At 37.7% G+C, this 17,329-nt stretch overlaps 1 protein-coding gene across 8 annotated transcripts in view; it reads right to left on the minus strand.

The window, feature by feature from the left end:
• The window catches only part of CNKSR2 (connector enhancer of kinase suppressor of Ras 2), a 380,784-nt gene that overhangs the window by 361,874 nt on the left and 1,581 nt on the right, over positions 1-17,329 (minus strand). The gene's annotated exons all lie outside the window — the stretch shown is intronic.

Below are 17,329 nucleotides of genomic sequence, written 5' to 3' on the forward strand. Positions count from 1 at the left end.
TTTATATTTTGAATTATTCTGGCATATACACATGCCATATTGACTCAAAGAATGCATTAGTCTTGCATTAGTCAGGGATCAGAGCTCTCAGGCACAGGGAGTATCATCCACTCCTGCAGCTGGGAGCTTCATCAGATGACTCGGGCTCCCAACCACAGGAGCACATTGTGTTCCCCCAGCTGGCAGCCCTGATGAGTTAACCAGTGCCCCTAGCCCCTGAGGTTGTGCTCTGAAGGCTGGGAGCACTGGTCACACATTCAGTTAAAGGTGTGACAGGAAACCAGCCACAAAAACTAATTACATATATTTTATGTAAAAAAAAAAAGTTGTTGTTTATTCCTGTTTTTATCACTTAATTGAATGAACACGTGGCCAGGTCACTGCTTAGTCTGTGATTAATCACATCTGAAATGTAATATATGTCAGGGACCATAGAATCAGATCTTTAACAGGCTAGACAATGAGAAAATGCCCAAGGCATTGCTGCTGTTTGATCTTCTAAATGGCTGTCCCAAGGTTTCAGTGTTAACACCTCATTGAGGTGAATGGATCCAGTTCTCAGCTTTATTGGCTTAATGTTCTTTGCAGAGTTAGAAAAATTCACTGAACCAAATAAATCTTCTGATTCATAATGACTACAATGCTTGTGTGGGATTTTCAGAAATGTTCAGTGATTCCTAACTCTGCTCCAATTTAATTAAATTAAATTAAATTAAATTAAATTAAATTAAATACCAATTGACTTCACTTAGGACAAGTTAGGCCAAGGCTAAATTATTTTGAAAATCACAGTCCTGGAACCAATTTCATAAAAACAGAAATGACAGGTACTATACAAAAAGAAGTGGAGGTGGGAAGGGAAGGAAAACGTAATGATAACAATAAACTCTAGCTGTACTTTAAAAAAAAACAAAAAGATTGTTTAATAAAAATAATTTTTCATCAAGTCAACATTTTTACCTTTCCCTTGCATGGTACCTGGCTACTTTTCATCCTGATGGGCAATTAAGCACTTCTGGGGCCCTATGGTACCTGGAGCTTTTAAGCTTCCAAGTCAGCAATAGGAAGGAGTCCTGGGCTCCTTCAATGCACATTTAAACAGGTTCTGAAAAAAGCAAAAACACAGCACAGTAAACAACAAGGCAAATGGAACAGCATAAGAAACTTAAAATAATTCAGAGGGCTGCACCTGACATTGAGTGCATGGGGGAAACAACTAAAGAGTTTTGACTCTTTAGTAAAGAGGCTTTTTTCTTTCCTGACAGCCCTCAGGAAGGTTTTTCTTTGAGGAATATTGTGTTGTAATGCTTTTTATTTAAAATAAATAATTTATCCCTCAACATTGGCTTGCTATCCGTTTGTGCATGTGAAATCAATTGTATATCACAACAAACAATGAAAAATGTTATTTCTATTAATCATAACTAACAAATGTCTATTTTCAAAATGTAAAAAAAAAAATGCTTTAATGCCTGTTTCTAAATTTTACAAATTTAGGACAGTGGAGTCCAATTAAACTAGCATCAACAAGAAATAAGTCTGGCAAAGAGAAAACAATTTCTGCATACCAAACAGGATGCATGTAATGGAACTTTTTATAATTAGACAGCTACATCAGGCTGTTATCAAAAATGTCTTATCAATAAAAAGGAGGCCCGTTATGAAAATCTTTAGTACATCTAAACCAAAAATAATAATATTTTACATGCAGTTGTTATAGGGGAAGCTTCAGTGTTTTTTTCCAGAATTACATTATGTGAGCAATTGCTTCACTAACTACAGAAGTTTCTATAGGTATTTCACTCAAAGCAGAAATAACTCTCTTCAGCACTGGTGAGGCCACATCTGGAGTACTGTGTCCAGTTTTGGGCCCATTGCTACAGAAAGGATGTGGACAGAGTTCAAGGGAGGGCAACCAGAATGGTAAGGGGGCACATGACTTCTGAGGAGAGGCGGAGGGAACTGGGCTTATCTGCATAAGAGACAACTGAGAGGGGATTTAATAGCAAGCTTCAACTACCTGAAGGGGAGTTCCAAAGAGGATGGAGCCAGACTGTTCTCAGTGGTGGCAGATGAGAAAACAAGGAGCAATGGTCTCAAGTTACAGCAAGGAAAGTTTAGGTTAGATATTAGGAAAACCTCTCATGAGAAGAGTAGTAAAACACTGTAACAGGTTACCCAGAGAGATGGTGGAGTCTCCATCCTTGGAGGTTTATAAGACACAGCTAGACAAAGCAGTGGCAGGGATGATCTAGCTGGGGATGTTCCTGCTTTGAACAGGGGGCTGGACTAGATGACTTCCTGAAGTCCCTTCCAACCCTAATTTTCTATGATTGTATTCATTTTTTTTTTTTTAAGGACATTTTTTTCATGTCAGCCAAATCAATTCCAAATCCATGAGTCAGTCAAGAACCACATGTAACCCTGCTACCAGCAAACATCCTCCACCCCCACTTGGGGCTTCAGATGCTTCCAAAGTCTTAGGCAGGCATCCTATATGCAGGCCCAAATCTGGAGGCTTTGGGTTTGAATGCCCCCAAGTTTTGCTTGGCCTCAGCCATATGGCCACAGGAGCAGGTTGGTGTATAGCTGAGATCTTCTCACTGGAAGTGAAAGTGGGAGGCTAATTATGCATTACCTCGATCAGGATACTACCCCTTGCCACATTCATGGTTTTCCCCAGCCAGCAGGAAAACCGCCTTGGTGGTCATGGCATTTCCCCTGGCTGTTGCTCCTGTCATATGGCCAGAAAGCAGGGTGCAGCCATGCCCCTGTGCCCCTTCTGGATCTGCCACTGGGCAGGACAGAGTTGTAAAGATGCAGCAGAGAGGTTACTTATTGCAGCAGATGGAGGCAGTGGGAGGTGGAACCAATGGTGCAATCAAGGAAGCATCAAGTCAGATATGGGCGGAGAAGAGGGGTTAGTCTCCCCGGGTAGGGGCAATGCCAGCGGCTGGAACAAACCCAACTATTTTTTTCTGTATGCTGAGAGTGGAGGGCAGTGAAAACGAAGTGCAATGAGGACATGGGGCAATGGTAGGAGGACAGTTGCAACCCTGCCCCAACATCAAAGGGAAATGTATGGGAGGGGCTCTGAAGGGAAAGGGCTCCCTGAGGCCATGAGGGACTGTATGTGGTGGGGAGGTGGGGGCGGCCCACAGGCGTCAAGGAGGCTGTGAGGTAGTTGGGTGTGGAGGGACCGCAGCATTATGGCGCGGGAGGGAGATGGCAGTTTGAGCCTAAGCAAGATAGTGGGGTTTGTGGGGGTAAAATGGAGTGTGAGGGGGGATTACAAGCAAGTGCAATTGTCGGTGGGGGGCCAAGGTGTTTCAGGGGATTTAAATGCTCAGATGGGTGCGAGGGGAGTGGGCAGGGGGCCTGCAGCATGATGGGAAATCTGTGCCAGGTGCAGTAGATTCGTGGGGACAGTGAGGGGGCAGGGTAGGACTCAGCGGGGTGCGAGGGGAATGGTGAAACTGAGCATGGGGGGTGTAGGATCCATGGGGGACAGCATGGAGCCAGGGGGCCTGAGGTGGCAGGGACAATGCACACAGAGCACTGAGGGGCACTTTGGGGTCATGGTGGAAGGCTCGAGTCCTGGGGCAGCCCTGATCTGGCATCAGTTGACGGGACTGCCCCTGGGCTCAAGATCTGAAACTTTAGGATTCATAAATGAGGCTTCCCAATCCATGTTAGGGGTACTCAGACTGCACCATTACTAAGCTGAAGACAGCATCCAGGATCACTTTCATTCAAACGTGTGGTCAAAAGAAGAGATTGTGGTGCACACCATTGAAAAAAAACCAAAACCCTCCTGGTGACAGCTCTTTTACCAGGAAGTGGAAAACCTGCATTCAATACCCTGTGGAGATTCAGACCCACATCTCCCACCTCATAGGAGAGTGCCCGGCCCATCAGGCCAAGTCCTGGTGAAAGCATCCTTCATCCTTGCTGTTGAAGCTGTGCTACTCTGCAGAAAAGAATTCAAGACTCAGAAGGTCATCGAGAGAGCACAAGACTGAACCGGTCTGTTAGCTAGGGACAGGATGCTCAAATGAGAAAGGATAGATCTTTCCTTGCTTTCAGAGCTATTCATGGACTTTCTCTAATGAATGCTTACATAAACAGAAAAATAATCCTTGTAAGAATCCAGGACTTCTCTCACAATGACTGCTCCAATCCCTGAGTCACAGAATTAAGCTTTTTGTTTTGCATGCGCTCTCTCTCAGCCCCATGAATCATGCATTCCTTGATACACAGTGGCATAGAGTATACAGAAAACGTAGCAACTTCCACTTTGCCTATTTCTTTAATGGTTAGGGTACAAGAGATGTGGATTTAATTTCTCCAAGTCTAAGGAATTGAACCCAGGTCTCACTTCTTAGGTAACTGGTTCTACTCACATGGCTATTATAAGCTAAGGACCATAAACGCTTCATCCAGCAATGTCTTAAAAGAAAAAAGATTGAGCTGACACATCCATACAAAAAGGGGCAATTTAGGCACTTAAATCCTAGACAGGGTTTCAGGTTCCAAATCCTGATCTTACACAAGATCTACACAAGTGGGAAATACTTCTACACTTCATCATTCTAGGGTGGGAAATGAAAATTTACAAAAAGACAGATATTACTTCTTTCTTGTTTTGCTCAACTGGAAATTTTTTATTCAGTTTAAGAAAGAAAATAATCTTGGAATTAAACAGATCCATTAGAAGACAACAATTAGTATTTATGGGCTGTTGCCATGTTATGCTCATTACAGAAGATAACATTTTACACCACACATCTTTAAAACCTTATTAAGCGTATTACTTACTAGCTTCTGACAAGAAAGACTTCATTTCAAAAGTTGGCATGCGTCCCATTATAAGAATCTAATCTCTAATAACTTGCTTTATGAAATGTACATTTAAAAGTTAAAAATAAAAACCATTAAAAAAAAACATTCATCACTGACTAGACAATGCAATTAGACTCAGGAAGCCTGAAAAAAAATTTTAAAAGTCAGATATGCCACAGCAAAATGGCATTTAAAAAAAAGGCAATCTTTGTAAATTGGTCTTACATGCTCTCAATGCCTAGTTTACTTCTAATCTGCTACATTACTGTAACTAAAGTGAGCACATTTAAGTTCCAATTGACATTTCACTGCAATCAATTGGCCTCACTGTGTTAGAGCACATGAAGAAACAAACACCGTCTCCTTGTATGGGACTGTTTAAGAACAACATTTCCTATCACTAATAGCTTTTGTGGGGGGATAGGGGAATCAGTTTTATTCAACTTTTTAATTAAGAATACTGAAAAATCCATCAATACTTTAAAATGTTAAATAGACCACTAATGTTAAAATTACTTCTATGCTGAAATCATGTTAAGAAACATTGATTAAAACAAAAAAATCCTAGTAATTTGGAAGTTACTCATTCTAGAAAATACAGAATGCTCTTAGCTTGACCTGTAATATAATAAACTGCCCCCAGTAACTTTAAAGATGCTCTTTGCCAAAATGTATTTAAATTGGCTCTTGCTATACAATTTAAAAATATATTTAATTATGGATGTAAACTCTGATACATGCAAATAAATTCTTTTAGCAGTCAGTCTTATTTTAACTCTTTCAGGGGAGTAATTCTGATTTTGCCCAGTATATCAATAATTCCAAAAAGGAACTGAATGTTTTAAACAATGCAATAGGGCACACATTTGGATGTCTAGCTTCAATGAGTTGGTAAAAATAATATCTTCCATATCTGTGTCAAACACCTTGTAAAAGACAGGTCCTATTATTGACATGTATGACATTCAATAACATAATCAGAGTGGAAAAATTCAGAATTCTCAGAATAATATTTCTAAGCAGCAAATTCAATCTAAATGATTGAAACTGGTATGTGTGTCAGTTCCATTACACTGTATAGATAAAATTAAGGAGTAACGAGCATGTTAATTTTTCGTTGTGATTTCGGATACAATCTGTCAGTTCTCTCAACACAGTACACAAGATTTTTTTTTCCAATTAAAACATGTTGGTACATTCCATTATATTATAAAAAAAAGTATACACCTTTTTGTATGAAGTATGGTTTTGGTTGGGGTTTTTTGTTTTTTTGTTTTGGGGGGGGGTTCTGATTAATTAAAGCTGGAGAGAAATTTGGTATTCTCTGTTACTGGTTGTCCATATCACATAAAATAAGAAATATTACTTTGAGTTATATACGCTTTTTTTCCCCCTCAATACATACATTACAAAGACTCACCCTCCCTGCCCCCTCTCTCCCATCCAATTCATCCAGGTTTTCTCATTCAGATGTGATTAGTATTATCTGCTTCCAACTCATCGCTCTACAATTCATTGCAGCTTATGGTGATCTGCAGCAGAATAGCTTAGATGAAGAGGACATAAACTAACTGAGGCTGAAAGTAACAACAGAAAAAGGTCTTATTAACCAAGATAGCATTTTACAAAGTATCAGTGAGATTACCATATCCTGCTTCTGTCGATAGTTTAGCAATTGAATGCCATTTTTTCTCTGCCTTCCTCACTACATCCCAATCTAAATCTCTTAAATGAGCATTACACATTAATGTTGGTATATGCCTGTAAAAGAGTTAGGAACATTACAATCCATTTTCATTTACAAGGGAGTTTTAATTACTGCATTTGTAAGTTAGGTTTGAAATGTCAAACAAGGACACTGAATGCACTTCTTAACTACCACTGGCTTTTCCAGGAGTCTCATCTGAAGCAAGATAATTATTATGACCTCATGCACTTAAGAAAACATGTATGGAAAACACTAATTTTAGGACAAGTGAAAGTTGAATGAGCAGAGAAGTGTTATTTTATTTTGCTTAGTACCTTACTGTGGTTTCAAGATAATTCATATGTCTGCACAAATGTTATCCTGCAGGGGTTTGGGTTGTAGCCATGTTGGTCTAAGGACATAGGCAGACAAGGTTCCTTGGGTGAATTTGATGTCTTTTATTAGACCAACCCAAATGGTTGGAGAATAGTTATTAAGCAAGCTTTCAGGTTCAAAAACCCTTCGTCAGGCTAAGGAAGCATCAGCAGTTGGCGTGTGCTCTTATCCTAGCACACAATTTGCTAACTCATATGCTTAAAACACCATTGAGAAAGCTGTGAGCGATACATTTCCCTAGTTGTTTAAAAACTAGTCTACCCACTATCAATACGCCCCACAGCACATCTAACCTTATTTATAAAAAATAAATAAATAAATAAAAAATGCTAAACTGCCCCTCTTCCTAGGATGCACAGATCAACACTTATATGGAAATTTCTCTATGAGAGACTGGTGTAATGATTATTTTTCATATCTGAATCACATACACAAACAGCACAATTTAAATTACTCAGTATTACACCATGCTTCTGGAAACATCGATCAGGGCTCTAGAAGTAAGTCTGTGATCACAGATTTCTTCGAACAGCCCAGAATTAAAATGGTTTAAATAAAATAAAAAATAATGGCTAAGTAAAAATTCCATATGCACTCAAAAACTGTACAGTAATGGCTAAATTACTGAATCTGAATTTGTAAGTATTTTGCAAAAGGGGGAGATTGCTACATACATCATATGCAGATGACTAATGGTCCACAGAAGATAATTTGAGAGCCACTGTCTTGTTTTGTTTTTAAATATCACCTACTTATTCTTAATTTAACCTAAGCGTTTTTTTGTCTGTTTTTTTTTTTCATTGGACTTCACTGTCACAATCAGCAGTCTCAGTAATAAAATATCTATTAATCTTCAAATGCCACCACTTCTACCTAGTTGTAGCCCAGCTGGTCTGGTTGCTGTAGATCACATTTTGGTGCATGTTCTACCCAAAATGCTGATGATATGAAATCTGGAAGGTTAGCCAAAAAAAGGACAAAAAATTGCAAGTAGCACAAGAAGGTAAGACCGGTTGGGACTTACAGCAAAGACAAAAGATTCTGTATCAAGGTGACATGGGGCACTGCAATTCCATTTCAGCAATGAAATATTCAGTTTTCAAAATTTTAACCATTAGCACTAAATGGAATTTTGTCAGAACTTTTATTTAAGAAAATCAGAAATCATGTGGGTTTTCATCTCTGTGCTAACAGTGCCCATCCTTGACCTTAAAGACCTTCCCACAGAAAACTCTGTCACTATCATTTTATCACAATATTTCTCAGCAAAATATCTGGCTGACACTGAGACAGCCAATTAGAGTGCAAATAAACCATTATGTACAGACAGACAGCTTAACTAAGGCTTTATAGTATTAGAATTAGTGGTGTTTCATTTAAATCATGGAAAAATGTGGATTTGGGGGTTACTTTTTTTTTTTAACCAAAAATTGGGGTGTGGGGTTTTTGTTTGTTTTTGTTTTTAATTGGAGAAAGCAGGGATCCCTGCAAATAACTCAGACCACAGCAAGTCACAGTGTTTTTAACAGTATGGATTCCTGTTTGAAATCTCTTGTAAATCACACGTGCACACCTAACAGTACTAATGCTGTGTGGAACCCAAAGACACCCTGGAGAGGAGCTCAAGACACCCTGGTTGAGAATCGCTAATGTAACAATACAGTAATCTTCTTCTAGGATTAAGGTGAGTAATTCTCACTCTTCCAAGCAAACTTCTGTGGACTGTGACACTTGCATGTTTTTATTTTGTATTTTATTATAACACTAAAGCAGACACCAGTCCCATCCCTCTCCAACTCATTCAAGCTTGAAAACAATTTTCTGAAGATATGCTATGGCTCAAGTGGCACAACGCTCTTCACAGAAAGTTTTAAAAATTTAAAAGACAGAAAGAATTAAAGTAGGGATATGTCTAATAGATTGGGAGATTTTTCTCCTTAGTAAATTGTAACTCTATATTATACACATGTGCCTATTTCAAGAGGACAGAAATATGAAGGGTCTGAACTGAAGCTGTACAAGCATGCCTCAGTCCACAATAACAAGCCAAGTATCCAGAATTCAAGCAATATTGGTATGCTTAAATGCAGCAAGTTGTGGGGGGAGGACAAGAAATCACATATTTATTAGAAACTAGTTCTGCCGCTTTGACTCTAATCAATGCCACAACTATTTCTAGATAAAGAAGGATTTTGTTTTAGACCTATATAGAATGGTCCATAACAGGATAAAATATATATTCTCAGTGCTTTTTTTTTTTGGCAAAAATCTATTATCTGAGTGAAAACATTTTAACATGGCTCAATGTAATCATGTTGGAAGAATAGAAACAAAATGCCATTAACTATTTCTGCATACAGCTGCCCACCCAGACATTTTAATACAAAAACATTCTAAGTTTCCATTAGACTGTTCATACCAAAACACTTGCATATAAACTAAGATGTAAACTGTGCAGAGGAACTGTTTTGTGTAACAAATAAATCTTACAATTGCTAGTTAAAAAGTGTTTTATCAGCAAGCAACCAACAGAATTATACCACTATGCAAGACAGTAAGTGAAAGATATTTCTACTCACTGAAACACTCGAGAGGAATTTAGGTGTATATAATTTAATTATTAAATTGAACTCTAATCAGGGCACCTGGGTTAACATTTCTACCTTTATTGTAAGTGCTGAGGGATGTACAGTAACCACAAGTGGTCAAGGTTTCAGGTTTGCTTTTCAGTAAAAGGTAATCTTATCTGGCAGCACTGAACTCTCTACTTTCCTGTTTGGAAATGGATGCAGTACTGACTCAGAGGGAAGAATGCCACCTAGTGAATCACCAGGATCAGAGATCCTTAAATCACTTTCTGTCCCTCCATTCTCCCATTTAAGCATTAACCTGGCTTGACTCCAGCCATGGGATCATAACACTAGACCTGATAGATGCAGATTTTCTATATCAGGATTAACTGGACACGGATTATTGGGGAAGCAGGGAAAGGCCGAGTCGGGAAAAGACTTATTTTAAAACAGGACATTGTCTAGTAGATCTTGTTAGAACATAAATGAATATATAACAATGTATTAACAAACAGTAATACCAATAGTTAAAAGCTACACACTGTAAATAATATCTGTGTGAACTGAGAAATCTTTTGAGACGGACCAGGTAGTTGATATAACAGAGCTCATTTTTTATCTATTGTATCTATAGTTAGAAACAGTAAAATACCTAGAGAAGGACTCTGCATAGAAAACAGGATCTGAAATTGGCTAATAAATTGTGTATGCAACTCTTAGAAGCACATTTCTAAATACGGTTTTCTGTGTCCAAAAAGTTAAATCTCAATAAACTATTACCAGATTTCAGCACTGATTAACTTAGCCAATTAACTTAGCCTAAATTTAAAAGTGTAATATGATGTGCATCACATGGCATCTCATTATATTAAAATAAAATATACTAGTAATTTGCTGCATAACTACAGCTTAATCCTGGGCACTTCTACATTAAGTTTACTCGGAAATTACCACCAAATGTTACTGTAGCAAACATTAATCATGAACAGCCAAATATTACAAAGTGTTGGGCAATTTCTGTTCCCTTAATTCAAACTAATGCAAATTCGAGTTGAGGATGCTTAGCATCCCACAGGACCAGCTCCACAGTGGTTTTCAAAAGAGTATATTCATGGCAGAATTCCTTTTGCATAAGGGCACTCGATGGATGGAAACCTGGAGGAGGCAATTCACCCTCCAGTCATTCCCTACCTCTAGTATGTGAGGGATGAAGAAGTGTGTCAGGGACATTTGAAGAGGGACTGTTGGAACATCTGACCAACAAATAACCCCCTCATCCCTACTGTCAGTGTCTGGGGCTGTTGCCTCAGTCAGCTTGCCCTAGTTAAACTACTCCTGTGAAGAATTCTCTTTTCTCACTTGTAAATATCTTGGTTTAAGCAAGAACGCTGTACCATGCAACAGAACCCAAATCATGGAACACAGGACTGCATTTAACTAGTGGAAAATCATTCAACTGAATACATCATGAGACCATATTGAAACCAACAGATGTTTTATAAACAGAACAATGTATTCAAGCAAAATAAAGGTGTAAACAGGCAGTATTAGAAAATCACAACTATTACAGTTATTTTCACGGGAAATACAATTGCCTCAACTAGTATTCCCTGCCTAGAAGAGTAATAATTGGCCTAATATATGTATCTCATGGTATGTTTAAAATACCACACTTTGAATTAAGTGCAGAACAGCAGATTATGTAACACTGCCTTCGCTATGGCAACACAGGAATTGTTATGTACATGAAATCAATCTGAAGTTATGGTTTCAGCCAATAGACCATGGTATTTAAAAGGTAATCTCATCAGAAATTGAGACGCTTTAAAAGATGATCATAACTGATTTAAGTGACATCTATCAATGACCATTATCATTCACAGTGTCAAAGATGAATAAAAAGGATATTATTCACAGGAAGAAGAAAGGAGTTAAGCACATATAGGCTTCAACAATGATTCTTCACTGTAGTTTTAAATGTGAAATCCTTTGCAAATGAAATCTGGTATGGTAAATTAAAGTAAAAAGATTAGCCTTTTTACCACTGCATATAAAAAGACTTTAAGTTCATGAATCTCTCAGGTGCCACACTGCCCTACCTTCTGGTTGATAATGTACTGAAACTGCTGTATCAATGACATGTCAGATATAATACCATACAACTCTATAAAATAAAACAATTCAACAGTTTTCATAATTTAAAAGTACAAATATGGCCATATTTCATAGTTTTTCAACAGCTTCTCTCATTTTGCACTGCAGTTGGAATCAGCATACTGGCGTCACTTCAAGAGCTAGATGGGTACTGTACATACTTTGGATTTGCAGAATTTCCATTTGTCCTGACAGAAAATTCACTTCATGTTAATAACCTGTAAAAATCTTAACTCTTAGCAAAGATCAGGACACTTAGCAAAGATCCTTCCACTTACACATTCTTTTGCAATGAATGAACCACCTACACGTTCTTAGCAAGGAATAAGAAGTTGCACATGATTTGTATTTTCCCATCCATTAAATTGCTATCTCAAATTCCAAAATCAAGCACTATGGAATACACATAAACTATAATAATATAAACCAATGCTGATAAGGTAACACAAACATCTTTCCTATAAAAATAAAGATATCATCTACAAAAAGAGATCAACACTTGTTAAATGTGATGGGGGAATGGGACCTGAAAAGAGCTGAAATGAAAAATCTTGTCTCTATAGAGTTGTGTGCACCTGCCTTTTCTCCTCCACAAGGCAGCAGACAGGTCAGCCCAGAAGCTTCTGTAGCACCCTATCTCCGACACTAAGGGCCCTGCAGATGTCTGGACATCTGCCCAAACTTATCCCTGCAGAAGATGTCTAGAAAAGTTGACACAGTTGCAAGGTTATTATTTTTATTTTTTTACAACTTTCTCCCAAGAGAAAGTCATAGATATGGGCAGTGAAAAAGGCTGCAGGACAGAAGCCACATTTGTGTGTGTGTGTGTGTGTGGGGGGGGGGGGGGGGGGGTAAAGGTTGCCCCAACCAGAGCATTGTACATGGCTTCTGCATTGCTGGCCCAAAGATCTGCCAGATTTGATGACACCTTTTCTTAGGGGGAAAACTGTGTTCCCTCCCTAGCCCAACAGGGCAATGCTGGATCATCTACACAGGAAAATTCTCCTGAGGTTTCCCAATAAAGTGACTGACCACTAAAGATAATGATCTGGCCTAAGAAATCAGATGCGAAACTCCCCAATCTTGTTCTGCAATTAAAAAAATAAAAAGTTCCTGCACAGCGATTTCCCTCATATTTCAAATGCAAAGAGAATGCTGAACATATTATGCATGTTTATTCAGGATGGACCAGAACTAGCACGACCCAACCCAAGGATCAAAAAGCTTGACAAGCGCACACTGACAGAACAAGTTTCAAATCCCTTTTGAAGGGGAGTGAAGGGGAAATGAGCAAAAACAGTATCAGTAGCAGCAGCAAGCAACAGAGGGATTTTCCAAATTATTTTCCACCTAAAACAGACCAGTCATGACTGAGCTTTTCCTCCTATACTATCATACCTAGTTGCTTATATGGTTCCATTTGAATATATGGTACAATACCATCTGAACACCTCTCACATTTCTAAAAACAGAAGTAACCACCATCTCTTTTTCCTTCTTCCTTCCCAGTCTCTCAGAGCGCTAGTTTGACGAAAACATCATTTTGTTGTGGTTGAATTTGCTTGTATGGTTTCCTACACAGCAAAAGACAAGTCAAAAAGGAAGTCTTGAAAAAAGTGCTGAAAAGTAGCCATACCTACAAGCACTCTCAACATTTGCTGGAATGATTTCCACACCCTTAGCCCAACTCCTGTGAAATAGCCCAACTCCTGTGAAAGTTTGTACTCACAAGATTCCCTGCTAGCACTTGACAGCATTATTGTGCCAGCAGGAAGTAGCTTATCACTGTGCAACCTGTTGGACTCTAAGAGCAAAAGCTCTCAACTTGAAGGAACAGATACCAATTAAAACATACTGTTTCTATACAGAAGACCAGAAGAGTATCACAGCATATTTCCACACGCCCTTTCAGTTTGTTGCAAAAACACACAACAATCACCGAAAGCAGCTATCCATCACTTCCAGCACAACTGTCAGCAGCTAAAAGATGACAGAGCAAAGCAAACGCATAAAAATTTGCCCTGGAATTTATATCTATATAGTATTAAGCACAGTTAACCTGTGAAGTTTCTTGATTTTGGGCACATGGTTTCCTTCTGCTTCAATGCTACTATTTCCTATCACATCCATCTATCCCTCTCCCCGCTCCTTATAAAGAAAGTATACCATGAAGGAGAAAACAGTTTATAGCATAAAAAGCCATTAGAGAAGCCCACTACATCAGATTTTTGTTTCTGTTCATTAATGCCATGCAGCTTTACTTGTAATGGTTGAATAACTTATACATTTGCTATTTTGGTTGAATCTGAAGGAAAAGAGAAAACAAAAATGTAAATCCATCAGTGGTTTAGTTTAGATTTTTCAAAATAGGTTAACCTTTTGCCTGGAATTCAATGTTAGGGAGTATTAGAGACATTACATTAAAAATAAAGTAATCTTTAAAAAAAAAAAAAAAACACTCCATGTCCAACATAGTAAATCAAGCTAATTATCAAACTACAGCTACTATCTGGTGGGAATAGGAGCTAACAAATACATAAGAATCCATTAAAGGCATTTTATTTTGGAGTTAGGAAAAATATCTTAAATCTCATCCTTGAGTTTTCCCAATGCCTCAGAAAATCTGAAATGTATCAAACTCAAATATACTCAAACTATGACTTTCCATAATGATTAGCAGTAGACTGTGTCAATGTCTTGCAATTCTTCAGAGGAATCCCCCTATGAAAAGAAGAGGAGTTGATTGACATCAATTCAGTTCAGTGATCCATGAAGGGCCTTCAAAAGGAATATTTTAATACATTCAAATGCTGCATATTTTGCTTTTCATTTAATTAAATATATGAAAAGCAAGAAAATGCAACATTTGAATGTATTAAAATACTCCTTTCATCCCATTTTGCTGTACAAGATAATGTACTGTGTACTGAAGACCGAGGAAAGACAATCCAGCTGTTTATCTGACAGTTCTATGTCAGACAATTTACTGTAGATGAGGTAACTGAAGTATACAAAAATGCTGACAACAGCTGACACCATTTCAAACTTATCTTATATTAAAAATTAAAATCATGTTTTAAGAAATTGCATTAATCCAACAAAATATCCATGCATCTCATCCCTATTCATTGCATGGGTCCTCTCCTTGAAACATTTATATAACACTACTAAGCTTAAAACGTTTGACTTATATTAAAAATGAGAAAAACAATGCATGTCCAAATCCTTTATTCTTTACACTAGCAAAATGTCAGTGATGTAATGGCTCTTTTGCCTGAATAAAGAATTCCAGATTGGGCCTTTTACTGCAGACATTCAGTTCATGCCAGCAAAACCATCATCACACAAACACCGAAAGCAATAAAAACTGAAGTGTTTCATTTCCCCTTATTTTCAGATAATAGTAAGCAATGTTAACAGCAGAATTTCAAACCAAAAAAAAAAATTACTTTGAACACTAAAACCTACTCTGAAGTAGCTCTAAGTAGCTCTTTGGGCAGCTACTCGGAATTGACATGTTACATAAAAGAATACCTATTTAAAGCAAGGTTTTAAAGCCCAGCTCAGTTCTATAGTTTACTGAAGATCCTGGTCACTAAACAAGCCATTCCAATAATACTTCATTTACAGTAGTAAAGATCCATCACAACTAATGCAGCCCAGAGCTGACCTCGCTGGTATGAGGACACACAATCTATTTTCTCCAATATTTCACTGAAAGTTCTTAAGGCAGAGGGACATATTCATTTCACACTTTCCTTCTCTTATTTTAAAAGTTAAACCACTTCCCCAAGATGTTCTGAAAGACCTATTAGATAGACATTTGTGTTTTAAAGCAACAAGAAAACAGATTGCTTGGTATTAAATTTCATCTATAGATAATTCTCAATACTTTTTAACATAAATTATGGGAATTATGTGTGGCCACTTACCCTTTTCCATTACTCTGTTTCATTCAAAACTTTAACAAGTCATTATTTGTCAGGTACAACACAAAATCACATCACTATATCATGGCGCTAATTTCTAGGGCAAAGGCTATCTTGTTGTGCATCTTATCTAGGTTTTTCTCTATAGACAATTCTAGTCAAATGCAGAATCTTCTCTCATAAGGAAATTCAACTCAGGTGCAAAGTACATAGAGAGAAAGAGAGAAAAGACTTGAAGCAATATATTTATATGCATTTGTTCACTGAGGATTAAGTTCTTAAGACAGTGGCAGAGTTTGGAAGTATTGCCAAAAAATTTAGTGTAGGTAGTTTTCAAAACTTGTTTTTAAAATGTAGAAATCAAAAACACAGTTTGTGTTTGAGTTTGCCAAGCTTGTATATACATTAATATCTCACACCAAACATCACATAGTGAGAGCTACAGATTTCCAGCAACAAGTATCCTGCTAAATGGCTTTACTGTTTTGAATGCTATTATTATGTTAGTCATGAACAGGCTTGCATTCTTTTAATAACTGATTCTACATATGTGCAGTATCTGCAAGAATATATGTAATGGATACTTCTACCTTGATGTTATTTCTGAAACAAAACACTAGTTTTATTACATTTCTGGAATAAGATTGAAAAAATACCTACAAAGATGGCAATGCTGCAAACACCTCCAAAAATGTAGGGCAAAAAGGAGGCTTTGAACATTAGCAGTAGAGGAGGTTCACAATGTCCCAAGTAATTCTCAGACATTGGTATGAGATAGCTCCCAACAAACAGTCTATAATAAACTCTGTCTTTTGGAATTAGTATTTTAAAAGCAAATAGGTCTCATGAAGCAGTTTGCAGAATACAGGTGCATTCTGTCAGTGCTGATCATTTGTATTCTTTCAAAAACTTTTAAAATTTTGGTTACTCTAATTTCTTAAAAGATGAAGGACCATGTTGTACGTGTATATTTTTTTTGAAGGTCTTGTGGATTGAGAAGACGTCAGAAACAGCAAGAAATATATGTCTACTGCATGTAATTATAACTCCACATCTATAAATGCTAGGGTGGAATAACTGAAAACATATGCTATATGCCTGAAATTTTAAGGATGATGAAACTGTCACATTAGTAGAGTGCAGCATGCTGTGAAGAACTCCCACAATGTAGCAGTTGTTCAAAAGCCATATTCATCCAGTCATGCTGCCTTTATAGGGAGATACATAATACTAGATGGTGACTTATTCAAAACACAGCTGCAGTCTAGCTTTAAAAATTCAAACTTTCAGAGTATTAGAACTATGCCTGTGCAGAAGATCATATGAAAGCATTTCTGCAAGGCCCATTTTTTTTATCCTCCTAAGTTATGGGGGGGAAGGAAGAAGTGGGCTGAGGGTCAGGGTAAATATAGTTTTTGGTCAAGATAATTAATGTAACTTAGGACCAGACCCCTTCAGAAGTTGAACTAACATCTAGGGTTTTAGATGGGCATTGTTTTACTAGCTGGAATAAAATGTATATCACAAAGGTATTGATCTCCAATGCTTCATTCAACTTAAGCAGGGAGGCAGGGAAGGTTACTGGTGATCCTCCCAAGGGATGAAACACCACTTGACTAGGAACACACTCATTACATCTCTGCAGGCTGATTGATCTTGCTTAACGTTTTAATACTCGGAGGACAAAATAAAACACACACACACACACATATACACACACAAAAAAGGGGGGGGGGATTAATGCCTGTACT

The sequence above is a fragment of the Alligator mississippiensis genome, chromosome 1 (assembly GCF_030867095.1).
Source record: "Alligator mississippiensis isolate rAllMis1 chromosome 1, rAllMis1, whole genome shotgun sequence".
Lineage (NCBI taxonomy): Eukaryota > Metazoa > Chordata > Crocodylia > Alligatoridae > Alligator > Alligator mississippiensis.